Source organism: Heterocephalus glaber, unplaced genomic scaffold, assembly GCF_053883595.1.
Source record: "Heterocephalus glaber isolate CG9 unplaced genomic scaffold, H.glaber_assembly_v1.0 deba00000071, whole genome shotgun sequence".
Lineage (NCBI taxonomy): Eukaryota > Metazoa > Chordata > Mammalia > Rodentia > Bathyergidae > Heterocephalus > Heterocephalus glaber.
The window spans coordinates 7,902,393-7,928,832 of record NW_028258137.1 but is presented as its reverse complement, the minus strand read 5'-3'; the positions used below and the strand labels follow the sequence as shown (position 1 = coordinate 7,928,832).

Below are 26,440 nucleotides of genomic sequence, written 5' to 3'. Positions count from 1 at the left end.
CAGGGTTGTGACCATCCTTGGACTGCATCTGCCACTGCTGGGGCCCCCTCTTGGTGAGGATGTGCTCCAAATTTGATCAAAGACAACTTTAGACATAACTAACACGTCTTAAAGTGCATGGACCAACTCCCCTTCATGAATGCAATCATTATGTACTGCAAATATGTACTAATAAAAATTTTACAAATTAAAAAACAAATTGAAGAAAAGCTTCAAAAGCAGGTACTTGTGCTGGTCATGTTTCCTAGCACTGATATTCAACCAAAAAGCTCCTTCCACAGTTAGTTGTGTGAGTCCCCCGTGTCCTTGTGAGCCCCTGCCTTGCTAGTTCCTGATGTAGCCCTTTCCATTCACCCCATCCTCCCACATATCCTGCTCCCCACTCCACTAATTACTCACCATTCCACTAAGTGGCCACATCCTTTCATAACTCTGAGCCTTTTGCTGTGCTGTAACCTCTACCTGAGTTCCATTTCTGCCACCTCCATGGCTTGTCACATTCCTTATGCTTCGTGCACTTTTGAGTTGGAGCTGAAATGTCACCTTCTCTGTGAAACTGTCACAGGACCCCTAGTACAGCTATAGGGTCTCCCCTTGTTTCCAGAACCCCAGGTTGGAGCCCTAGTACATTCTCAAAATGACCTCTGGTTTGGGTTGCTTGCACATCTGTGTTGTGACTGTATTAGGCTAGACTGAGCTGCAGTAACAAATAGCCCCTCAATGCAGTGCTGATCAAGCCTCAAAGGCTGTACAGTCATGCCTTGGTTCACGAACCTAATTCATTTTATGATTTTGGGGAAGATGACTTCGTTTGTGTTCGTGTGGGGAAGATGGCTGTGGTTGTGTTTGTCACACGATGTGGAGTTTGTGAATGGAAGCAGAATCTTGTCAAATGCTTTTATTTGAGAGCCCCATTATTTGCAAACAGAAGTGTTCATGAATCAGGGTACTACTGTATTTGTTACACACAAAGCAGCATATGTGGGTATTCCTGGTCGGAGGCAGCCGTGTGCCACAGTGTGATTCTGGGGCTCAGGCTGCCGTCATCTGGTGGCTTCATCCTCAGGGTTGGTGTCAGCATGCACTAGCTGCTTGCTCCACCAGCCCTACCCACATTCCAGTAGTGAGCTCTTGTCCTATGATCATCTCTAACTGGAAGGCTGGCGAATGTAATCGAGCCCTTTGCCCAGCAGAGAGCAAATGCCTTTTTGTGAGGGGCCGGCAGGCTGTCACCGTGAGCTACTGGAGGACACAGACAGCTTCCTCCCTCCTAGCATCTCCATTCTCTGGAATAGATTGGATCCCCTAGCTGGTCCCCAATGAATACACGTGGAGTGACCGGGTAGGGGAACATTAGCTTGATTTTAACTTGCCACCTTGTCATTAAACTTTGAATCAAATGACAGACCTTTTTATTTCTGGCATTGTGTGAGGCTCTTAATTTTATGATTGCAAACCAAGACTCCGAGGGCTTTCAGAAGGCACAGTGATGTCTTCAGCTATATTTCCTCTTAATACAGATTCATGAAACTAGAGCCTTGGCATTTTGCAAGGTGAAAAGACCCCTGATAAAGAGTAATCTAGTGATTCATCTTTATGTTAAAAATATATCATCATCCATTCATTTCCCCCCTGGCATCCTCCAGACCCACTTTGGTTCCCCTTCCTGTGAAAGGCATCCTTTCCCTCTCACTGGTTTCCATTCCTCCTGCCTGAAATGGAATACAATGAATAGATGTATAATAAAATCTTTTAATTGTCTTAGCATATGTTGCTTTTATTAGGTGGGCATAATTGCATTCATGGGATCACCTACAAAGTCCTTTCGAATATAAAATTGAAATGGCTTCACACTCCGTGCACAAGTCCTTTGGAGCCACTGGTTTTCCCCTTCGCTGCCTCCTGTCCCCCTCTTGCTGTAAAGTTCACATTGAAGTGTGAAAAGCGAGCCGCAGAGACTGACACATGGTGGATCTTATCAGCCTCCAGTGCAGTTGTGGCCTCACTGAAGAGCGACTGTCATTTCTACACCATTTATTCCTCGCTTGGCCTCATTGCTTGCTTCCTTTTGGAGGAAATTCTCCCTGTTAAAGTACTGTACTTGTCATTTATTTCCCCCTTTTCCACTCTCCCTCCATGGGCGGGTTTTGATATGCATTTATCCCACAGGCAAGCCTTTTACACACTTCCCCTCACCTCTTAGGGTCAGGCTCCTCTGAGCTCATTCAGGCTCGTAAAAGCAACCCAACAAAGCTTTTATGGTGTCATTACAGCTCCCTTAAATCCCTCTCCTTCCAGCCCCCAATCATTTTGTTGCCTGTAATCAATTCACCAGCTCTGCTATTTGAACGTGGACGATGGTGGAGTAGGAGGGAAGGGAGCGAGTCAGCCTCAGTTCCCCTTCACTGGGGCCAAGACATCTCAAATCCTGTAGGTTGCAGCTTATCCTTGGCACTTAAATTTGAGTCACAATGAGAGGTCTCAGCTTAAATTGTTATTTTGGAAAAGGGCTCAGCAACTTTTCCTGTAGTAAATATCATAGGCTTTGCAGGCTGTAGGGCCTGTGTCCGAAATGCTCAGTTTTGCCATTTGCCTTACCCTGTTTTGGCTACTATAACAAAATATTATAAATTAGGCAGCTTATAAACCACAGAAATTTATTACTTACAATTCTGGAAGCTAGGAAATCCAAGATGGAGGTGCTGGCAGATTCAGTGTCTGGTGGATTCCCATTCCTGGTTCGTAGATGGCACTTTCTCACTGTGTCCTCATGGGCCAGAAGGGGTAAAAACGTGCGCTGGGGGCCTCTCTTATAGGGACACTAATTCCATTCAAGGGGGCACCACCCCTGTAATCTAACCACTTCCCAAAAGCCCTACCTCCTAATATTACCATGTGGGGGATTAGTCTTCAATAAATGAATTTAGGAAGGACTCTAGCACCGCTGGAGCACAAAACAATCATAGAACTTATAAATGAGAAAGCATATCTGTTTTCTAATAAAAATTTATTTACAAATGCATGAAGTCCACAGGATTTGGCCCATAGGCTCTCGTTTGCTGACACATTGTAGATATTAAAAACTCTATTTTCTGAGAATTCCTAGTGTACTCATAAGTAACTCGAGCCTTCCAAACACACCGATTATGCATATCTCATACTCCACTTGAATGGCAGAATGCTATCACCAAAAATAGAGAAATATTTGGTTAGCTGGCTTTCAGTTTCCGACCACATTTTTTTCTTCTTTATTTTTTTCTTTTGAATAATAGAAACTTAAATAGTTTTGTTTGCTATATTTTGAAATACTTCACTCAGAACACAATTTCATGGTGCCACATACAGGTTTTTTTTTTTTTTTTTCATCTTGAATATTGCAGTTCCCATTTATTATGCCAGACCCTCTACCAAAGTGTGCCCTGAGAGGCACATGCAGAGGTGACAAGGATGGGTCTGCAGCCTCAAACTTGCCAATTCCTTGCCAGTATCCTCTGAGTCAGGGGGTAGAGGGGAAGTAGACCTGACACCCTCCTCAGAACATATGTGGGGAGCGCTCAGAATTCAGAATCTCATTTAAGCCTTGAAAGAAACCTATGAGGAACACATTAAGAGCAGAATATCCCCAAAATACAAAATTAAACTCAGAGATATACAATAACTTGTCCAAAGGCCCTGGACCAGTGTGGTGAAGACTGATTATATTGACCCATTAGGACATTTCTCCATCTCCATGTTTCATGTTTACACTGAAGCCAGGTGTGACAGATAACAGTAGTAAATCACCTCTCATTGCTGGGCACACACCTCATGTCTCCTTTCCTTAATCCGTAGCAATAACCCTTGGCCAGGGAAGGAATCCTAGCACAACCCTAATGCAATGTGCGCAAAATGATGTCCAGCATGCCCCAGTTTGGACCAGTGAGAAATCCCCCGATGCACAAACTGCCATGTTTGTTTTTTCCTATTTAGCCTGGCTGGAAGGAAGACCCCCCTTGAGGTGACTTTAGAATCTATGCCTTGAAGACCTCAATCCTCGGCCTGTTCCGGTTCCTTGAGTGGATGTGTGGTGCTGCATATAATGCATCTGAGCCATTATGTGAAGTAGGAAAGAAAAGTAGAGTGTGTGCTTAAATACAAAATAATTATTATAGTAGTCATTAATCACACTCAGAATAATCCATCTCACTTTGAACATGCTTATCCCACTGTTCTTGTCACTTTCTGAAGCAGTTCTAGAAGACTTCTCTCATGAGTGTTTTTACAGATGTGATCAAATATACAGGGAGTAGTGCTACCAAGTGCCATCCGGTAGAAAGTCAGGCTCCTAAAAACATCAACATGCGTCCTCATCCACCTTATTCACACAATTTGTCACTGTGTGACTTCTAGTACCTTCCCAAAGTCAAAATGACCAAGAATATTTTGAATTAATTTAAAACATCAAGGCAGCTATACAGTACAACTAAAGATACTCATTAATGGCAATGTGTCTTTTACTGTAGTAATTTCTTCTTTTTGTTTTTTTGTTTTGTTTTGTCTTTTGAGACAGGGTCTCAAAAGGTTCAGGCTGGCCTTGAATTCACTGTAGCCCAGGCTGGCCTCAAACTCATGGCAGTTCTCCTGCCTCAGCCTCCCAAGTGCTGGGATTATAGGCATGCACCACCATGCTCAGTTTGTAGTAATTTCTTGAATTTAAATATTTACCATATTTTTTGTCTCTTTTTGTTTTCTTTTCTCTATTTTTCTGTTGCCTTTGGTTTTTATATTCACTACATTTCTGATCGTCCCCTGTAGATCTATCAACTGGTCCTCCTTTAGTGAGTGACAGTGTTGAATTTGGCCAGGCTCAGTGAACTCAGTGGACATTTGAACAGGAAGAGACTGGATGATCCCAACCCCGGGGCCATGGACTCTTAGAGAGCTGTAATGGGAATGTGCAGCTGTTCTCAATTATTTTAGCGAGCATTAGGCAACTTAACCAAATGAGGCTAAGAATCCTATCAAGATATCTAGATTTGGGTTTGAAATGTGACACAGTTATGAAGTGATTTGTCCAAGGTCACATAGATTTTGAGCTTCAGATCCCAGAGAAGAGCCTATGTTTCTGGGATCCTAGGCCAGGTTTATTTTTGTCCACATTTCCCCTTAGGAAAGTGTTGGTGTTTTGTGGGTTTCACTGCGTTGCTTATTGAGAAATGTGGTTCTGCCATGAGATTTTACCAACTCAGTGAGGAAGAGTCTGTACTACGTTAGAAGAGACTTTGGCAAACTGAAGGCTTTTCACAGGGTATGTAAAAATAGATGTTGGAGAATAACTTCCAGCTTCATCCAGAGAGAGAGAGAGAGAGAGAGAGAGAGCAGTAATTTACTGGTTGACATTTTCCTCAGGTCCTCATAATACTTGTTTATTAGAGATAATTTGCTTAAGCATGCATGGGGTGGAAGGTCACGCAAGGAAGGTTTTTATTAGTTGTGTACTGAATGGATCAATAGTAATTTGAATACTATAAATCTGTCCTGTTAACAGGTTTATTTCTTCATCAGATGTTAATTCCAGAGGGCTTTGCCTATGATAGAGCGGACATAAACCATGTGGCACAGATGTGGCAACTGTGATTAGGCTCTTCTGCGTGTCTCCTGGAGCCTCCACGGGGCCCAGGAGGAGGAGAGCAGCTCAGGCCAGGGAACTGGGCAAACAGGAACCCGGAGCAGCTAGGGAAGTGGGAAGAAAGGTGCAGGCCATCCAGTCGTTCACATGATTGATTCAGTTATTTCTTCTCCCTTTTTCCCTTTCTTCTCTCTTTTTCTTTCTTCTCTTCCTGCTTGCTTTCTTCTTCCCTTCCTTTCCTTCCCTCTTTCCTTTCTTTCTTTCCCATCCTTCCTTCCTTTCATTTCTTCCTGCTTGTGTATGTCCATCCATCCATCCATCCATCCATCCATGTATTCTGATTTAGACCGCTAACAAAAATATCTAAAATAAAAAACTCACAAAATACAAAACTCTTTTTTTTTTTTTTTTGGTACCGGGGATCGAACTCGGGTCAAAACTCTTGATAAAACATTAATCAGTCCTAATTGTAACACTAAACAATAACCAATGGTGCACATAAGCAGATTTCTCTCGGGTCTTTTTCCCTATCCCGAGTATAAGCATTTTAATAGATCATGGTGTGCTTGTGATTCTTTCAACACATTGGGTTTTTACATGACTACTTTGTGCTCATTTAAATGAGTCTAACAATGGAGATGTGAGAAGAAAAAGCTAATAATCTGCGTCTGTCTTGCTGAGTGATAACTGTGGACCTTTTGTGACCATGTGAACACTCCAGAGTCTCTATGCCTGTGTCAAATAGGTTGCATGTGTGTTTATAGGATAATACTTTGCCCATTATTTAAACTTGCTTTGGCTGGCTAACTGTATACATGGAACACACATACATGAAAAGAACGCTCGCAGGTAGAATTAATGCATGCTATAGTATTGCCCTAATTAAATCAATCATTCACCTACCGATGGCCACTCTGGTTCTTTTCAGTTTTGTTACTAACACTGTTTTAGTCCCTAGAAATGCCAGAGCAATAAATATTTTTATGCATGTATCCTGATATATGGCTGGTTTTAATTTTGTAGAGTAGGATTTCCAAAGTAGGATTTCTGAGTCAGAGATCAAATGACATAATTTGCTATCCCATGTTTTTACTTAACATGATGCAGAAGCATCTCCCCATATTATTAAAAACTATCTTCAAAACATTTTTTTTTCCAACTTGGCTGCCAGTACTCCATCATGCAGCTGTGCCACAGTTTACTTAACATCTCCCTTATCACTGTATCCTCTGGGAGGCATCCAGTTCTTGACTTTTATAAATAATGCTGAGATGAACATCTTTCTGCAGGAGTCTTTGTCCTCCTCTTGACTTGGAGTCTTAGAGGTGGAATTGCTGGGCCAGAGGTCACGAGTGGAGAGGCCTTTTAAATCTTGGGCTGCAGACAATCCCTTTGCAGGTCTGGGCTGAAGGAATCAACCAAAAGCAGCTGCAGCACTTTACAAACCGCAGCATAAACCCTCGGAATTATTCCCCTCCCCACTGGGACAGAGCATTGTTATTAATATAACTTTACAAACATCGTTCTTTTGAAAGCTTCATCTAACCTGACCACAGCTCATTAGTGAACCTTCCAATAATGCTGGGCAGTTTGTGGATTCTGCTGCAGACAGTTATGGTGAAGGGGAGGGCACCGTAGGGAAACCTCCCTCAGCCCAGCCCACCAGGCCCTCCCACCCCAGAGGGGACCCCCCTGCCCATGCCAGGCAACTGGAGACAGGACAGGAGAGCTCTCCTTCTCAGACTTAAGGGAAGGTTTCTTTTGTTCCTTTTCCTTTTCATCTTCATCTTCTGCTTATGTCTCTTGTTTCCCAACAGGGTCACTGTTCTTGTTTGAGGTCAAACAATTCCGGGGTGCGTGGGACTGTCTACCACTCAGTAGGGTCAGGATCCCTGAACCTCGGTACTAATGTCTGCCAGACTTTGCAACAAGCAGCAACACCTGTCTTCATCTCCTGACTTTTACTTCCCCTTTTGGCACTTCTCCCCTGGATGTCAATGTTTGAATTTACATTTTTACTAATCCTTTATTTAAATACATAGTATTTTTGTGTATGGGCTTTGGCCGTAAGACTGCAGTGATGAAGCAGTGATTCTCAACTGGGATTGCAAGGGGCTGGAAGCAGGGAAAGTAATTAGCAGGCTCTATTATGCTGGGGTTGGTGGGGTTATTTGTGGTTTCAAAGTAGAATAACAGCATGTTTAAAAGCTGAGACTCTGGAGCCAGGAGGCCTGGGTTCAAATCCTGACCTCTCTTCTTGCAGGCTTCTGACCTACAGCAAGTTATTAACCTCTTCATGTCTTTATTTTACCATAAATACAGGATAATTATAGTTCCTACTGCATAGTTTTGTAATGAGGAGTAAATGAGTCACTATTTCTGAGACAGTTCATGCCTGGCACAGAACAAACACTCCGCAGGCTCACGCACGTGTGTGTGTGTGTGTGTGTGTGTGTGTTACAGAAATGTATGTGGGCGGGCGTGTCTGTGTTTTCCACCCTTCGTGCTAGGCACAGGGATACCTAATGAGAGCTGTGTGTGCTGACGAGGACAGTGGGCAAGCAGATGGGGTCTTTTAGGACTAAGGAAGTCAGATGCACGCAGGGTGGGAGTGAGCACAGGCATCCCTGACCTGACACACGCCCTGCATGAATGGGTCTCGAGGCTCATCTTCCATGTTGGGGTGATCTTCCCTGGCACCCACTGATAGCCCAGGCATAGGTGGGCCCAGAACTGCAAGGCCTGGCTTGTGGGGAAAGGGGTGTGCACAGCCAGAGAGGGAGGGGAGCCTGGTGGCTGCACCTGACTGCCTTCCTGTCCTTGGGAATTGGGAGGATGAGCAAGGCTAGGAGAGCTGTGGGCCTGGGCAAAGACTCTTCCCTCCGAGGCTTTGTCCTCGCAGAAGGGAAAATTGGAAGAAAGGAAGGTGAGAGGGGAAGATGGGTTTGTCAGATGAGCTGTGAACAGACAGACAGACTCACAGAGACCACACATCTTATTTCCTAGAGGGGAAGATACACTTACTATTTTTCATCTGTTTCTGAAACTGGCATGCATCCTTCATTTGCTGAGGGTATTTACAGTGCTGTCACATATTAAGCCATGATAGTAGTAATTATTAGGACAAATGGATAAAATAATAATGTGTGAACTCCACCTGTTCTAGCTAATCTAATACTCGTAACTCTGTCATTGTAAGCGCTATACTGCTGAGGAAACTGAGGCACAGAGGTTAGGTAGCCTGCCCTGCACCCTATAGCTAGGGAGAGGCAGAGCTGAAATGGGATCCAAGGCCTCTGCCTCCCCAGTCTGGATTCCGTCATCCACATCCCACTGACTCCATTACTCAGTCCTCCTCTCCTCGCTCTGCTTTCTATTCCAGAACTTTGAGACCTCCCACTCTGATGATTCCAAAACCAAACATGCTCTGGTGGGAATTGCCCTGTCTGTTGACTCTGTGACTGTGTCTTTCTAACCCCTGTCTGTCACTGATTTTGCTGGAGGAGGCCAATGCCATTGTCAAGGGGACTCCAGGAAATGGGGGAATGGGATAGTGAATCTACAGAGAGAATGGATCACTCAGCCCTCCCCTGGTGCACAGCATTGGCCTTGTACTGAATCACCCCTACTGAGAGAGGCAAGGGCAATGCATGTAGAGCCTACACAGGTCTATAGGAACAGACACCCGAAATGGACATTTGTGATAATCACCCAGAGCACCAATTACAACACCCCCACGTTTCTATTGTCTTTCCCACAGACCAACCAGAGAACACTGGCCAATCTCTTCCCCTCTTGCATTTTGCATTATCCCTCCCTCTATTCTACAACCCCAGCCCCCTAATACCAGTCTGTACCTGCCTCTCCTGGGAGCCAAGATGGCGCCTAGCCACGGTAAATCTCCCAGGACCTCGTGATTCATACCTAACTCTGAGAACCTCCCACCTTTCCCAGAAGAGTGGGAGTCTTGAGACAAAGATAGAAGTCAGGAAAGGAGGCAACAATGGCAACTAGGTTAATAATTCTTCCAACTAATTTCATTCTGATTTCCCTGTGCTCCTGGAAATGATACAGTTGGCTCTAGAAGAAGGTGATGAAACTTTATCAGTCAAGAAAGAATGAAGAAATTGTTATGTTTTGGGATAATTGTTGGCAGTAGGAGACTTCTTTTAAGTTTTAAACTTTAAACATTTAAAAGGTTGTGAGGTTAGATCTGTCCCTTGTACTGATAATAAACATGCATGCTGTTTTTTTAAAGTCAGTGAACACCAAAATAATTTGATGAACTTCCACCTTCTGGTCCTATAGACCTGGAGATAAGAAAAACCACAGATGTATTTTATTGAACTATTGACTTTTTGGCATGGCCAAGAAGGAGGCAGCCCCTCCCATCTGTGAATCTGAGGGAAAGTTGGCTTATTTTTTTCATAGATTCAGAATACTTAGACTCAGATTTTGAGCCCTAAATAGCAGCACTCTCTGGTCAAGCCACTGAGCCAGACAGGAAACTGGCCCATCCAGTCAGAGCAGAGGAAATCTCAATGGGAAACAAACCTCCAACCTCACCTGGGTTTGGTGGTGAGCATTTTGCCTTCCCATCCCTACTTATTTATGGTTTGAAGGAAAATAGGTGATACTGGAGAGTATACCTGACTATATTGTCTACTTGGAAGCCATTTTCCCTTGAAAAATTCCTTTGGTAGCTGTTATTTGTTAGTCAAAGGAATATGACACCCCTAACCCCTCACCCAGGACCCCTCTCTCCCCCAGCTGCCTCAGAATGGATTGGGAGGTTGGTGTTGGACGTGTGTGTGTTTCTCTCTCTCAGTCCGGGTTGTCAGGGTACAGGGAAGCCTCTTGTCACTTGCCTGTCTGTTGGTGAGCATGTGGCAGAGCCCACCCTGGCCTGTCGTAGATTCCCTTCTCTGTCTCAGTGGGAGTGGAAGAGGTGGCAAGTGGAAGGTATCCAGAGAGACACGAGGACAGGGAGGCTGACATTGTGTAAGACTCATGGGACACTGCCTTGTATGAGGAGCAACAGCAGGAAGACAGATTGGCTGTTCAGACACCCAAGGCCTAGTAGTAGGAAAAACACAGTAGGGCTGCTCCTACACTAGGGCTGTGTGTGTGTGTGTGTGTGTGTGTGTGTGTGTGTGTGTTATTAATGTGGTTGCTGGCTTTGAGAAGCTATTCAGAAAATGCTTGCATTGCGTCTTACATGGCCTGTGGTGTCAGAACTGACCTTGGGGGGTCTCTAGGTTGTGTCTCTGGGTATCACTCTCCAATATATTCTGGACTATGCTGACTTGTTTGGAGTTGATAAGCAGAGACCTGAGTGGATGGTAATGGCCCACAGGAGAGGGCTGGTTTCCTATGCTGCTGTCACAAAGGGCACCACCTGGATGGCTTAAACAGGAAACACACTGTCTCGCAGTCTCAGAGCCAGAAGTCAGAAATCCTCGTGCTCTGTCTGAGGGCTCTAGAAGCATCTTCCTGGACTCTACCAGCTTCTGCAGCTTCCCTGGCACTTCCAGAAGTGATATTTCAGTGCCCCAAACATGGGTTTGCCAAGAATTTATCAAATACTTCCTATGGGCAAAGTACTCAAAAATCTTTTTTTCCTCATATTTCTGATCACAGAAAAGAATATAATTATAAATGATTTCTTCTAAGTATGCTTTCTTCCTGTGTTTCAGCCACAGATGCCACACCTGGCCAGGTGTGACTGATAATGCCTTCTGTGTGTGTGTGGTACCGAAGAAGATTGAACCCAGGGACCTCACACTGAACTATGACCACAGCCCATTTTTTAATTTTTAATTTTGAGACCGGGTCTCACTAAGTCCCTGAGTTGCCCACGCTGGTCTTGAACTTGTAATTCTCTTCCCTCGGCTTTGTAGAGTGCTAGGGTTACAGATGTGAGCCACCACACCCAGCTTGAGTAATGCCCGCTCTTCTAACTCCCCCTGTACCTTCCACAAAAGGGAGGCAAGCTATGGCATCCAAGCACGTGTCCCTTCTCCCACTTCCGGTGTAGCCGTGACTTCTCCTCCCCAAGCTGCTAATTGTTGACAGCGCCAAAGCAGTCACTTCCTTTCCTCCTCCCCTTTCCAGGATGAGCCACAGAGGAGCAAACACAAGTCCCAAGCTAGAGGAGGTTGAGCCAGGAGAGGGCGTGGGGTGCGCTGTGCAGCCGAGTGGCACAGAGGAAGTGCCAACTTCTGCCCTGGGTGTCCAAGAGGAAATGTCCTGGGGCAGCCCTGGGATCACCTCCTGTCTGTGGTTTCAGACACAGCTTTGAGTCATGACTGCTGTGGTGCCAACCTATTTCCCTTGCAAATGCTTTCTCTTTTTTGGTAGCCATGTAAGATCTTTTAGACACTTTGGATTTCTTTTCAAAGAATTCCTTTCTCGCAGAGTATTTGGATGGGTCTGGAGGGAAGCACACATTGTCAGAGAAATTACAAATTACTAATTGAAGTGCCTCTGAGAATAATTTTCCTTTTGTTGTGCCTAATTTCCATGCTTAGGAAACCAGACTTTCAGTTAAATGTTTATATAGTGATTCAGCCTTTGGACGACAGCTGTTACCATGTAGGATCTGTAGAATTGCATGGCTGCATGTGCTGGGCTGGGTCCTCCAAATCTCTTAGCACCAAGCCTGATGTCTAAATCCTGTGATCAAACTGCCACTTTTATTTCCAACTTCTCCTCTGAATCCACATTGTTCTCCAGGGGTACTGATGGAGATCAGCCTGGGCTCTCCTGGGCCTGCTCAGTGACTCTCTCCTTTAGCTTCTGTTCTTCCTGGATGATGGAGGTGCCAGGTAAGCAGGAGGCATTGCATTCAGTATCCACACTTGTGCATGAACAGCCGGGCAAACATGTGCCAGAGGGGAAATATTACTTCTCATAATGCTCAATAATTACAGCCTTTATTACTTCCAAATCTGTATTATGGCACATCGTGGAAAGCTATTGGATTCTACATGGAAGAGTTGACAGGGACTTGCAGGTAAGAGAGGAAGGAAAAAAATATGAGAGAGAGAGAGAGAGAGAGAGAGAGAGAGACCTCTGTGTAAACCTCGGGAGAGAGACAACTGCAATACCAGAATTCGGAACTTCCTCTTGCTGGTATGGTGTACTGACTTCCAAAATGGCATTCATTTCCTGGAAAACTAACTGAGCGTCCTGCCCAGGCATCTATAGGAAAGGGTATTTCTTAAGGAGTAATTATTTATAGTAACTCCTGTGCCAAGCAGAGGGGCCTGAGAGTCTTGCTTGACAACAGATGTTAACTGGGAGAGATGAAGAATGTGCGTCAGGGAGAGGGGCTGCCATCCTACCATCCTGATTTGCTTGTTTGCACTGAAATTTTGGGCATGTGAAATTGTTGCCCGCTGCCTAAGAGAGGGCGTGGGATGAATATTTACCCTCTAACAATTGATATGAGTTGAATGATTTTTCTAGGTAATTTAACTCCTTAAATATTGGCATTGGTTTCATACTCTGCCTGGTTTTAGGATACAGAGGGTCAGAAAAGGGGATAAAGAAATTAATTTGGAAGCATTTGAGGACTTCAGCATTTTATTTTCCCACGGAAATGTTTTTGCAACAAACTTTTGTATAGCAAAACTTTTGCAAGGACTAATGCGGAGGCATTAGACATGGATTCGTGCCTGAAGTCTGGACATGAATTCCAGAGACCATAGGAAATATTGATGTGGACAGTCACATCACTCTGGACAGTCAGACACACAAGAGGGGTCTTCTCTCTATACAGAGAAGCCCAAAGAGGAGACTTCACACCCTCCACTCCATGGAATTCTTACTAGGTTTCCAGCTAGGATTAAAGCCAGAAAAGTTCAGCCAAATGTCAAGATCATTTTGTCGAGGGTTAGAGGTGGTGTTAAGAAGTTGAAGCAGTTGGTGTTACTTAGATGATTAAGCAGCTGGTTTTGTTAGAATAGGAGTCTGCAAACCGTAGTGTGTGGGCCAAAACCTGCCAGCCCTCTGTTTTTGTAAATAAAGTTTTATTGAAACATAGCCACCCATATTTATTTCTGCATTATTTTTGCAGTACAATAGCAGAATTTGATAGTTGTAACCATTCATCCTGCAAAGGGTCTAAAATATTTACTATCTACCCTTTTACAAAGAAGTTGGAGGAGGCTCACATAAGAAGATGAACCATTTGGTGCTACCTAAATGTTTTGAATTGTGGTTAAGTCTCCTGGTTATCCATTTGTTCAAATAAAATTACAGTTTGCAAGTGATGGATCTGTAATAAGATGCTGGGAAGATAAGCAAAGTGTGACTTCTGTTTACAAAGGGAAGGCCACCAGCTTGCAGGTGGAAATCAAGATATGGGTTCTGAGAAGTCCACCTGGCACCCCGAGTTTTGCTTTTCTGTGGATTTTGTGTATTTTTCCCAGTGAGTGTTCCCTTCCTCTCCAGCTACTTAATAAGAGCCTGATTTGTACTTCTAGCTACTCAGAGGCTCTGTGTGAGCTTACTTCTTGCTCATCACTGAAGATCATTTGAGACATAATTTGGAGAAAGTTATCAAATCATATTTGGGTTGAGCAGAAAAATCTTCAATCTACAGAACCACCAAATAGACCACTACAAAGAATAGAGCCCCCAGCCCCTGACTTGATGTAAGTGAGCTCACCCAAAAGTAATGGATCCCTAAGCCCAAGGAAAGGCTGTGACAAAATCCACTGAACAGATGTCCATTTGAAAAATTATACAGTCTGTGTGCTTCTCAGCCCACTCTTCAGTGAAGAAGTACTTAGGGTACAGTAAGTAGTTTAAGCAAAATTAGTGGAAAAAACAGGGAGTTTAAGGGAGTAAGAGATCAGGTTTTCTGGGCTCACCACACATCAGGTGATGTAAGCTAAAAATGGCTTAAAATACCACAATCACTTGAAATGGCTTACATAAACTGACCAGGAATCTGGGGCATTCACGCTAGAGACAAGTTTCACCTCCTGAAGCTAAGGGATGGGGAATTAGTCGTAGAGTATTTCCAGATAATGTAGTTAACACCGCATGTGATGTTAGGTGGGCAGGGAGATCTGCTCTCAGGACCAAAACCGCTCCTGCCAGCTCCAAGAAGGAATGGTGAATTTGTAAAGTCTGGGAAACCACTAGTGAGTGAGTCACAGCCACCACGACATGCCTCCCTTTGGCATGACATGGGGACAAGAAGTGTCCTCACACAGCTGCTCAGCTGTTTAAAATGTTCGTCATTCGTGTATTCAGCCACCCAGCCACCCAGCCACCCATTCATTCATTCACCTTATGATTACTGAGCACCTTCGTGTGCCAGAGCCAGTTGGATCTACTAGGGAGACAGGTGTGGATGAAGCCTCATTTTCCATGAGCGGATTGCTTATTGGACACTTGAGTTTCATTTCTATAATGCAGGAAGTAATTTGACAACAGAAGGGGACCTGAGGTCCTGCCTGCTACAGACTCTGCTGGTGGAGAGAAGGTTCAGTGTGGAAAGGTTTCTCTTGAAGTGTCGAGTTATCCAGAAACAATCTGAAGCTGATCAGTGGGTGCTTAGAAGGGTAGCCTTCTTCTCACTTGTGTTTATTTTTTTATTCATTTCTGCCTCTCACTTTTTATTTCCAATGGGAGATCTACCCCTTTCTTATTCTCAGAACAAGAGAAGCAGTCGAGAGTGAGAGGAACGTGAACTCTGGAGCCCACCATCCCTTTTCAAGTTTGAACCCTGATTCTGACACTTACTGGCTTTGGCAAAGTCTGGGGCAAAGTCACCTAACCTCCCTGAGCGCCCGTTTCCACATGTGGCTGCAGGACTGAGTTTCAGGACTGGCGACTACTGTCTCAGAAACTGAGGAGAAGGTGCATGAAAGGAAGGCCTCCTTTTACAACTTGACCCTCACACCTATCTGTGACTACTTTGACGACAAAGTGGAGAGAAGTTGTCTCCATGGCCGTGGACCAGCCAGGGGTTGCCAGTGTTCAGCTGTCCCTGGCTGCAGTGCCAGTCAAGGCACATGCTTTCCATTCCTGTTACCCCACATCTCTTTCTAGTGCTTTCTGCTGGAACCATACCATGCACAGTATAAAGCAGAAGCTCTGGAGTCAACTAGGCCAGATTTCATGTCCGAAGTCGTCTGTTCCTGCTACATATGGATGTTTACCCTTAGGGGCTGGTGGAATAAGGGAGAGTACATCCTTCAGAGGGCTGCAGGAAGCGGGGCACAGCTGAATCCGTGGGTGCCCTCAGCCCTGAGCCTGGACCAGAGAATGGAGGAGTCTCCAGATGGCAGTCTGTGGCCTTGCCTGGCCAGGCTCTCGCTCTTTATGTTCTTTCGGCTGAAACTTGATGGCAGAAGAAGCTCAGGGCAAAAAAGCATGGCTGCCTGGCTCTGCTCCTGGACTATGCCTTCCCAGACACACGGTCTCCTACTGCAGTTTCTCTGCTGCAGTAGCGCTTCAGGTCACAAGAGGCATCATTTACCCAGGGAAATACACCTAGGAAATGTGAGTCCATATGGCTTCTTCCTGGATAAAATATGCTTTTTATTAAACCTTTTAAAATATTGCAAACATTCCCAACCACTTTACTTGTTGTAGCCCCCTAGCTAGAAAGGAGCCAGGTGAGACCTCATTGGTTTGGATGAAAAGGAAGAAAAGACCGCTTGGGTTAAGACAATTTAGGATACCCCGCAGATTGCAAAGGCCAGCTCCTCTTACAGGGGTGTAATACGGAGACCAGCTGTACCAGAAGGTAGACAGGGTCATGGCTTCCGATATCATGTATGGATCAGCGGTGGTGAGCCAGCCACACTCACCTATAACTGGGCTGCTGCCAAGCTCACCAAGCTGTGTTGCGTTCTCTGCTCGGCAGGGGATGCAGTACATCTGTATCCCTGACCTCTCAGGCTAAGAGGAGATGCCCAAATGGCAAGGACTTCCTGGAGATCGTGCCACTTCTTGTGCAGTCAGACTTCACCTCGCCCTCCACTGCACAGGGCTAGGGCTGGGGAAGGCAGCCCCGGGCCTACCTGCCCTTCACTCCAAAGTAGCTGGGAGGCAAAAGCCAACCCATAGAAAGCACATTCCAGGACCAACAAAAGCCCCCGGGGAACCCGCAGAAGCATGCTCTGGCACTGTGCCTTCTGGACAGCATGGAGTTTGGAGTAATGGGTGGTGAGCTCTGAGGCACAGCTGTGCCACTTAGGACCTGTGTAGACCTGACGAGTGCTTGGGCACCTCAGTTTTCTGTAAACTGGGAAAGAGGACAGTCAATCTGTTCTGAAACGTTGCTGAGAAGACTGTGCGTGCACAAGAGCTCGCCTGTGTGTGTGTGCATGCGTGTGTTTGTGTAGAGACCGAAGTAGCGAGTGTGTATTGTACACTGAGCCCAGTGTCTGTCACACACTAAGCACTGTGTAAGTGTAGCTCTACTGTGAGGCATTACTTGCAGGGGACAAGGATGTCAAAATGCCTGGGCAACTCAGAGACCTAGTGAGACCTTGCTTCAAAATAAAACATTGTAAAGGGAACTAGGGAAGTAGCTCATTGCAAAGGGACTGGATATATATAGCTCAGTAACACAAACAAACAAAAATGCCAACAATAATTTGGGAAGGAAATCGTTTGACCAGTCATTTTGTTTATGTAGCAACTGCGTTTGATGTATTTGCCCTTTGATCTGCAAAAGAAATGCAATCATTCACCTATTCTTCCCTTTAGAAGTATTGGCTCATCACCCACTATGCACCTCACTTTGGGTTAGGTTCTTGGGCGCCCTCTTGGCAAAGTCAGGCACAAAGAGTACACACCCAGCTCCATCAGACAGGTGGGCTGTGGAGGTCGGAAGAAGTTCTGCTATGAGTTCAGAGGGGAGGTGTTGGCTGAACTTTGTATCACCACCAGTTGCTGCTTAGCAAGTTGCATGCCCTGTGTGAGAGCCCCGCCTGGATATTACCTGTGGTTCTGTGGAGCCCTGCCTGTCCCCTCCTGCCCACCCATACCCTACACTCCCTCCTCTCCACCCAAGTCTCTGCTGTGTGAAGTGGCTGGTGTCTTCTCTTCTGGGACCAGCTCAGCTAAGTCAGGAGCGGCCACTCCTCTATCTGCCTCCTTCTCAAATTTTTGTTGATCTTCCATGATCACCAACTGAGACTTTTTCCCCCTGTATTATACTTTTCATAGAATCTCTGAGGCAAGTAAAAACCATCTGAATTGAATCTACCATGTTTTCCCAGAATCCCCCAGAGCTTTTTGCCCCAGGCTGTATTTCCCAAGGTAAAGGAATGAGAAAGGATTATGCAGGCAGAGGGTGGATGTCACTGCCATGGCCATTACCTGTTGAGCGTGGACCAGGTGCCAGCTGCATAGCAGGACGTTATATGCATGGTCTGATTCAGTCATCAAAATGATTAAAATGTACATATGCCTATATCTCCTATTCATGTAAAAGAAGACAGGGGCTCGGGAGGTTAGATGTCCACCTCCAAGTCACCTAGCTACTGTTTCCTGCAGGTTGAGTACCTCAGGAAGCAGACTCTGCAACTAAGATTGGCACGCAGGAGGATTTAGGGTGTGTGTCCTTGGGCCCACACCTGCAGGGCCAGGTGGGTAGGAAGATGGGAGGACTGAACTGTGATGTAGGAGTAGCAGAGGCTTTAGCCAGTCCCAGTGAAACTCTGAGGTGGGGGTGACCCCTCAGACATGCTGTGAATTGGGGCCAGGAGGCCAGAGCGTTACTGAGGGCCTTCCTCCTGCAGAGGGGATAACTTGGGTAAAGCTGCTAATCTGGGAAAGGGAAGTTCTCGAGGACAGCTTCAGCCTTGAGCAACAGCACCGGGGGAAATGAGTGCCTTTTGGTCCAGAATACAGGACATCAGTGGCACATCCCAGAGCCCAACACAGTGCCACTTTGTCACCCTGAAGCCACACTGCGCTAACTTTACAGCTCACTCCTGTAAGTGGGTACAGGGCTGGAGGGAAGCTAGAGGGTAGACCAGATTGCCTAGACAAGGAGCTTGCTCCTTGCAAAAGAGCTGGTTCTGAGAGGGCCAAGGTTAATTCTGATGAGAGAAGTATTGTATTTGGGGGAACAATCCAGGTGGCCATGAATGGAATCTAGAGCAAAATCAGTGGCTGGGTAAGTCTAATGCTCTATATTCAAATGTGTCAGGGATTTCAGTCATGGAGGGAAAGAAAATTTCACTGGTTTTCCTTTCTTGCGTCTTTGGTTTCTATGTCGTATTCGAAAACGCTATTCCTTCCAAATGGGAAAGGCATGGTTAACTCGGGCAGTAAAGACACCTCTGTTGGAAACACTCTTCCTGACAGTGGGGTCAATGACATCACTAAGACCAAGACCAGACTCTTCTTGTGGGATTTCATGGGTAGGGACGTGTTTGCACCTTCATTTGAGGGAGTCCTGAAATCAGAAGCAAATCAGAGGTTTGGCACGTGGGCTGCCATCACAGAAGTGCAGTGTGAGCAAAAACTATGCTCTTATCTGTGCCCTTGCTAACTGGGGGACACACAGACCAGGGGACCTGCAGCTTAGAGCATGTGCTCTGTGTGTTGGAGACTTCTGGATAGCAGGGGATCACCTCTGCTCGTGGGCCTATGATGTTGGGCGGAGGCATAAATTAGGAGCCTATTTAGAGCAACTGCCACTCTCCCCTGAAAAGTAACTCGCGGTCCAGGACTTCCCACCTGGTCCTCACCACTTCCTCTATTCTCCCTGACAGCCACTGGCCTGGTCTCCGCTTCCTCCTCTGTCCTCCCCTCCACCCCCTCCAGTGGCTTCCAGACCCCATCTCTCTCACTGAGAGGCTGTCCTGGAGACAGACAGATTTGTTCTCCAGACTGCCAAAGTCAGAGAACACAGTCCCCTGGGGAGTCAGGGAAAGCGGGTCTGGAGGCAGACAGATCCGGGATTTGAACCTGGGACCACTTTCCAAGAGCTCTGTGTTATCGTGAAGGACTCTTCCAACATCAATCTTCCCATTTTAAAATGAGATTATTACCCATCCTGCAGAGTTATCAGAGGATTAAGTGAAACCATGCGGCAAAGCTTCTACAGTGATGCTTAGGACTCATTACCAGTTCAGTACATGATGGAAGTTATCGTTATCCTGGGCCAAAAGAACCACCTGAATGGTATCTGAGTTTAGGTTATGGGGCTGAGTTTTACAGTATCTAAATTCGGAGTGGGATTTAGCTCAGTAGCACTGCGCCTGCCTTGTGAGCACAGGGTCCCGGGTTCGATCCCCAGTACCAAAAAAAAAAAAAAAATCTAAATTCACAAGTGTGTATCACTAACCTTGGTTTAGGTTTATGCTTTCCAACAGTGCCTGGTTTCCCCAATGGCTTTGAGGCTCTAAGGCTCTAATGCCCTGGCCTGTTTGTCAAATCTCTTATTCTTCCTCAAACAGTTCCTGCTGCTGTATTCCAGAGGTCCTCACCAGCTCCCCAGGGCTGGGTTTGTATCTCTCTCCCAACTCTGCATTCTCTGATTCCCAGAAATTGCTCTCAGTGAGAATATTTACACCATGGGAATGGGCAGACACTCCAAACCAAGGCTTGACCCTTTCTCATGAGCCCATTGTTCAAGATTTATCAAAACACCACTACCACCTGCCCTGCCTTTCACAGATGAGTCATTTAAACAAAGCAAAGCAATTCATGCAAAGTGCATTTTATTGGTCAGACTTTCTTACTCTATCCCTCACCGTCACAGATGGGTGGCTGGAGTGCTGATCAGGGCTTTGGGGTTGCCTTAGAAAATGGTCCTGCAACAGCAGACAGAACACACAGCTTGGCAATCTATTTTTGTCTCCCCGGTGCCTCCTCCTCTTTGTGGCAAATGGGTACTGAAGGAAAAGATTAGGGTGCACCTCACTATGATGATAGGCCCCAAAGATTCTGTAGTCTCGAAGATGAGGCTCTGGCTTTTCATTCAGCAGGAAGCTACATTTCTCAGCCTCTGAGGATGAAGTAGAGTTGGAACAGTTGGGGAACACTTATGGATCTGCCCTTAGAAGAATTTAGATCCATTGGTCCTTTACTAAAATCCAGAGAACAAGAGAAGCTTTAGAAAATAGTAAGAGAAGAAAGAAAAGTAAATCCTTCCTCTATTTGCTTTTTTCCCCCTCTTTCATAGAAATTTATGCCTCCCACGATCATTGGTTTGGGGAAACCAATGTACTAGCTTAGGGTAACGGATGCATGGAATCCCCTTCATACTTTGGCATGAGCGGATGAAGCCTTGGCTTCCATTGCAGAATTAGCACCACACCCGAGAGTAAGAAGTGTCCCCAAAGCAACCTAACTAGGGACATTTACCGCCACTAGATAAGCAACAGGCTTCCTTATATGGGCCTGACTTAGGAGGATCAAGATGCTGTGTAGCAAAGGGGTCAAGAACATGGATGACCCATGTTCAAATTCCATCACCGCTATTTAGTGGCTGTGTGACCTGGGGCAACGTGCTTAATCTTTCTGGACCTTCGATTCCATGTCTGTCAGATGGGAACATCATAAATATGACAATGTCTATAAAACAGTACAAAGCTGAGACCCTCAAAAATGTTAATTGCTTCTGTTACTGAAAGGTTGACTCTGATGATACTCAGAATCTTGACCTGCAGGTGTATGATGCCCCAGCTTTCGATGTGATTATGGACATGTTCCTATGTGTGAGTGGTGGTCTGGAGCCAGGAGACTGGATTCTTTGATTCTGCCACTTGCTCTTTAACCTGGACAAAGGAGTTCACCACTTTGGCTTCCAGAGCCCTGCCTTCTTTTGGGGTCGATCAGTACAAAATTCCTCAAAAGGATCTAGCGTCCCTGGGGCAGACCCTTACAGGAACGATTAAAAGTACACGAATCCTTTAATGTACATCAGACAGACCTCAGTGAATGAGATTTATTTGTTATTAACTAGCTTTATTTGCCTGAGCCTCAGTTTCTCTATCAATAAAATGGAACAATAATACCTCCACAAGGCTCTTGCAAGAATTCAACCAAAAATCTACCCCTAAGCACCTAGAAATTGCCATAGAAGGCATCTGGTCCCTATGTAGGACTTACAAAGGGCACAGACAGTAATGGACAGATTTTCAACCACCCTTTGAAGCCAGCTACACAACTGCCTTGTATCCTCACTGGCACCTGGCTTAGTAGCAAGGTGTATTTGTGAGCCTTCCTTTTTACAAGCTAGGCATTTGTGGGAGGATGAATCCTATCAGGTGTGGGGCAGAGTAAGACCTTCTCGGTGTACCCCATAATGATGAGTTCAGCATTTTTCTTAACCGTGAGGGAAGGACAGCTCCAGCGAGAGGTGGCTCAGCATAACACCACCCTGGAGGGTGTACCAGGTGACCCACACCTGCCACACCATTAGCCCAGCCTGCCAGGCTCCCTTGCCTTAGAAGCAGTTTACAGAAGAGGACCACTACTACAGGAGCACTGCCATGTGTCCCAAACCACATGCAAACAAAAGCAATGCCCCCAGAGCCTGAGGACACCAGACTGCAAGGCAGAGAAGGAGGGGGACATTCCCTGAGGTGGACACGGCCACAGGAGGGATCCACATCATAGGCAGGGATAGATGACCCCTGCACACATCCAGTAGGACTAGCTGTCCAAACTCATGCCCGACTCCAGGGTGCAGTGGAGTGTGCGGAGTGTGGACTCAGAGGACATTAGCCATGGATGTCTACATGGCCTTTGAGCTAAGATGACCTTGGCTGGGATCTTAGTTCTTCCTGTCCTGAGGACATATGTGCCTTACTTTACCACCTTTAGTCTCTGTCTCCCTCTTTCCCTTAACACCTGCCTGGGTGGGGGGAAGAATGGGAAGTAATAACAGGTCCTCAGCAGCCAGCGGCCCTTCCCACCATGTGACTGCCACTGCTGTTGAGCACTGCAGTCAGGACTGGACGGACCCTCCCTACGGCCACATAAGCCTTGCATTCTCCCTGGACAGGACGTGAAGAACTTCATGTGTTTGGAAGGGAAATAAGGGAACTCTGGAGCTGGCTAAAGGTCTGCTGTGTAACTGCTGTGATGAGGTTGTTCCTAGGTGGATCGTCTGACCCAAGGGCAGCACCTGAAGCTGGGTGACAGGGGAGTCCCTCTGGGAGGGATCCCAAGGTGCAGGCTCCAGCTCTCCTAGTACCAGGAGGGGAAAGGAGAGAGGTGGGTCAGCCAGGAAGGGATCTCTGACCCAGAGGCTCCCAGGGGGCCCCTCCATCATCAGGCTGGGCGGCACGACCTTGTCTTTTGCCCTCTAAAACTTGGAGTTGCTCATAGTCAGATAGGGAGCATGGATGGACAACAGGCCAGGCTGAAGGGTTCCCATCCAACTGCCTCCTGCCCCAGTGTGGCACAGACTCCAGCAGCCCCAGCCCCTCGCCTGTGACAGCATCTGCTCCCTTCTGATGCCCTCAGCTAATCAGTCCTTTGCTCTGTCTTCATCTCCCATGCAGCCTTCCCTCCTCACCATGGGCGAGAGTTTTGGGTCCAGATCACAGACACTGGCAATGTGCTGGTGGCCATCAGCATCTCAGAATCCAAAGCCAAATGCCAAATGAAACAGGCCCAAGTCAAATGGGTGCAAAGTCACACTGATTCATACATGGGTCATGTTGATCTTCTACTAGGTGCTGGTTTCCGAGCTCTGGGTCAGGGACCTTAAGTGCTGCCTACTGGCTAGAGTTAATATAAGAAAACCAGTTTCCATGTGTTGAGGCAAAATTCAATGGGAGAATAAAAGAAGTCGAGTTAAAAGATCCCTAGAAGGCATAATAGAAATGCACTATGGACCCACTGTAGACGGAACACTGGAACCACATAGGCATGGACTTCAGGAAGGACTTCACCAGTTACCAGGTGGAGGACAATACCACTTCTGTGCCCCAGTCTCCTCATCTGTAAAATGGACCTAATGCGCCACAGGGATGGATGCATATATTTTCCCAAATTTTATTTAAAAGACTTTTCAAATAAAAATTTGAAACAAAGTATCACAGCAGCTACCCTTCCACCCCTACCCAGGTTTTACACTGTTTGTGCACTTTTTAAAAAACCATACTTGCTCACTCGTCTATGGAACTTTGTGTGCATGCTCTTCCTGGCCATCGTCACACAGAGATATTTGGAGATGGGGAGAAGATTCACAAAGGATCGTGGTAGTTGTTCTATTACTGGTGTCTCAAGGACATAGATGTGGACTTGGTTCTGGCCCACTGTGGCCAGAGGCACAGTCAGATTCACAGCCAGCACAGTGGTACCCAGAGAAGTTATGTGGACTAGGAGGGAAACATGACTGGTGCTTGAATATCTAGCCTAGATGGCAGAAATCCCCCTACCTTTAAGTCCTTTGAATGAAGGAAAGACACAATTCTTTGATCTGTGTTGCTTTCTCTCTTAAACTTACACAGAAGTGTAGCCATTTTTGAACTGGATTTTGGTGTATATCCAGACAATGACCAGATATGATCACTAGTCCTTACAAGATCCCCATGAAGGGAATGTTCTTCTGCCCACTTCATAGATGATGAGACTGAGACCCAGTGGTTTGTCACAGAGCTGGTGACAAAGGCAAGATTCTGGCTCCTGGGCTCTTTCCACCATGCCATACTGCCATCGAATGTACCCAGACACTCAGCTCTTCCCTCCTCTTCCAGTTCCCTCCTGGCCTGGAGAGACTATATTGATTCTTGCTCCGTAAAGCTTAGAAAGTGGTCCTTCCTTCCCAAGGTGAGCACAGAGGGTTTGTTAGTGGAAAACCTCAGGGAATGAGAGCTATTTCTTCACTTGCTCTGCAAGAGACTCAGTTTGGATTTATACACGATGCCCAAGCTGGTTCCATTTTCTAAAGACCTAACTTTGCAGCATTCTTCAAGGGCTCCAGAGAGTTCCTTGTGCCATCAAATTAAGTTTGGAAACTTCAATAAGAAAGTCCCGAAGGAAACTGTCAATTAACGCATTTACACTGGAGCATCATACTTGGACAAAACATCTTCAAACACAAAAACTGTTTTCCAGCCATTAAAAAGTGTGTGCACTGCTTGGTTTCCATAGATACCAGAGGTAATGGCCTTCTTCTCATTGAAGAGTGAGAGTTGTCAGGTTTCTTTTTTTTTTCCCTTTCTTTCTTCCTTATTTTTTAAAAAACTTCTGTCTTTCTTACTGTTTTCTGCCATTCCCATTTATGAAAACAAAAGACAACTAAATTGAAACCTGACAAGGTAATTTGTCTGGGAGAGACAGCTTAACTTATAAGCTCAAGTGATTTCATTGTTGCTCATCTTCCTATTATTTCCCAGTTTCTACACAGAGGGCTGGTACTTGCAGGAGTGAGGTGGAACATTTTCAGTTGATTGGAGTATTTCTCTAGTCCTTCAAACACATACACATTCTCAAAAGGAGAAGTGCTAATGACCCGATGAAGAGAACTGAGTTTTGATAATATGTAAAACAGAGGTTGGCAAATTATGGCCTGTAGGCCAAAAGTGCCCACTGTCTGTTTTTATAAATAAAGCTTTATTGAGACACAGCTGTGATCATTTGTGTGCATGTTGGCCATAGCCACTGTTGGAACAGTTGAGTAGTTGCAACAGAAACTATAGCACTCACAGAGCCTAAATTTTTTACTCTTCAGCCCTTTGCAGAAAAAGTTTACTGATCCTTTGTAGGCAGGAAAGAATCAGAGGTTTGGAGGAATTTGATCATGTTGTTACTTTAGATGGATACCTAGTCTTGATGTGACTCACTTTCTGCATCTTTGAAATGGGAATAATGAGACTTTTTCCTAAGATTTTTTGCACTGTGCTTGACACATTGGAAGGAAATAAGAGGAATTATTTTCACATAAGGATCTATTGCCAGAAAACCCCAAAGAAACCCAATTTATGATTCTAGAAGATTTTTTTGAAAACTCCAGGAAATTTTTTTTTTTGAAAACCCAAGGAAAAACCCAAACCAAATAGCTCAGTTAGTGTTTCTGGGTCCAGGGCATAGGTAGAGACTCCATTTGGGGAAGAAAAGACAAACAAATGAATCCATGACAATCTAGGAAGAAACCTTTAATTTCTATTTAGCTTTAAAGAGTTTGAGAGAGCCCCCCTTTAACAAACCAGTTTAAGTGCATGCCTTCAGATTATAAAAGTACCTGAAATTGCCTAGAGTATCAACATGCATAGCTTGATAATATTTACATATATTTACATAGGGAAACAAGAGAAAGATCTACAGTTATTTACAATCTACATAGAAGAGAAAGGTGCCCTAATTGTATTTCCTAAAATACAGTAGATGAGTAGTGAGCACATGCATATTGAGATAATATTTGCATGATAGAATACAATCTTTTTTTAAAAACATACCTTTGTAACTTTCTATGCTAAGATGTTGCATAATCAAGGTTTTTTTTAGTTTGTTTTGTTTCTAGTCTATTTGCATCAAGTGCTTTAAAATGCTCACTAACACCGAGGCAGAATTTTTTACCCTGGCAATTAATGCAACAACACACACGATCATTTCCTACTAACTAGCAACAAGCTGCCGGTGAATGAAATATCTATTGTTTCTCATTACCCATCAACCACTGTGAAGAGATCTCTCTGTGAAAAGGCAGTGCCTAAACTATCACCATTAATTATAGAAGTAATATAAATGAGACACTCTCCACAGTATGTTCTAAATGAAATATTAACAAGCCCAGCATCTTTGAGCCTGAGAAATGATCTTTTCCAGTGAACTCCCTATGAAGAAGCCCATACCCAACCAAGACGTGCCCGACCTGGCATGGTGGGGCTG

The 26,440-nt window shown here is 45.4% G+C and overlaps 1 protein-coding gene across 1 annotated transcript in view; it reads left to right on the top strand.

Moving 5' to 3' along the window:
- Positions 1 to 26,440, top strand: part of Wwox (WW domain containing oxidoreductase) — a 930,576-nt gene that overhangs the window by 895,343 nt on the left and 8,793 nt on the right. The window lies entirely within an intron of this gene.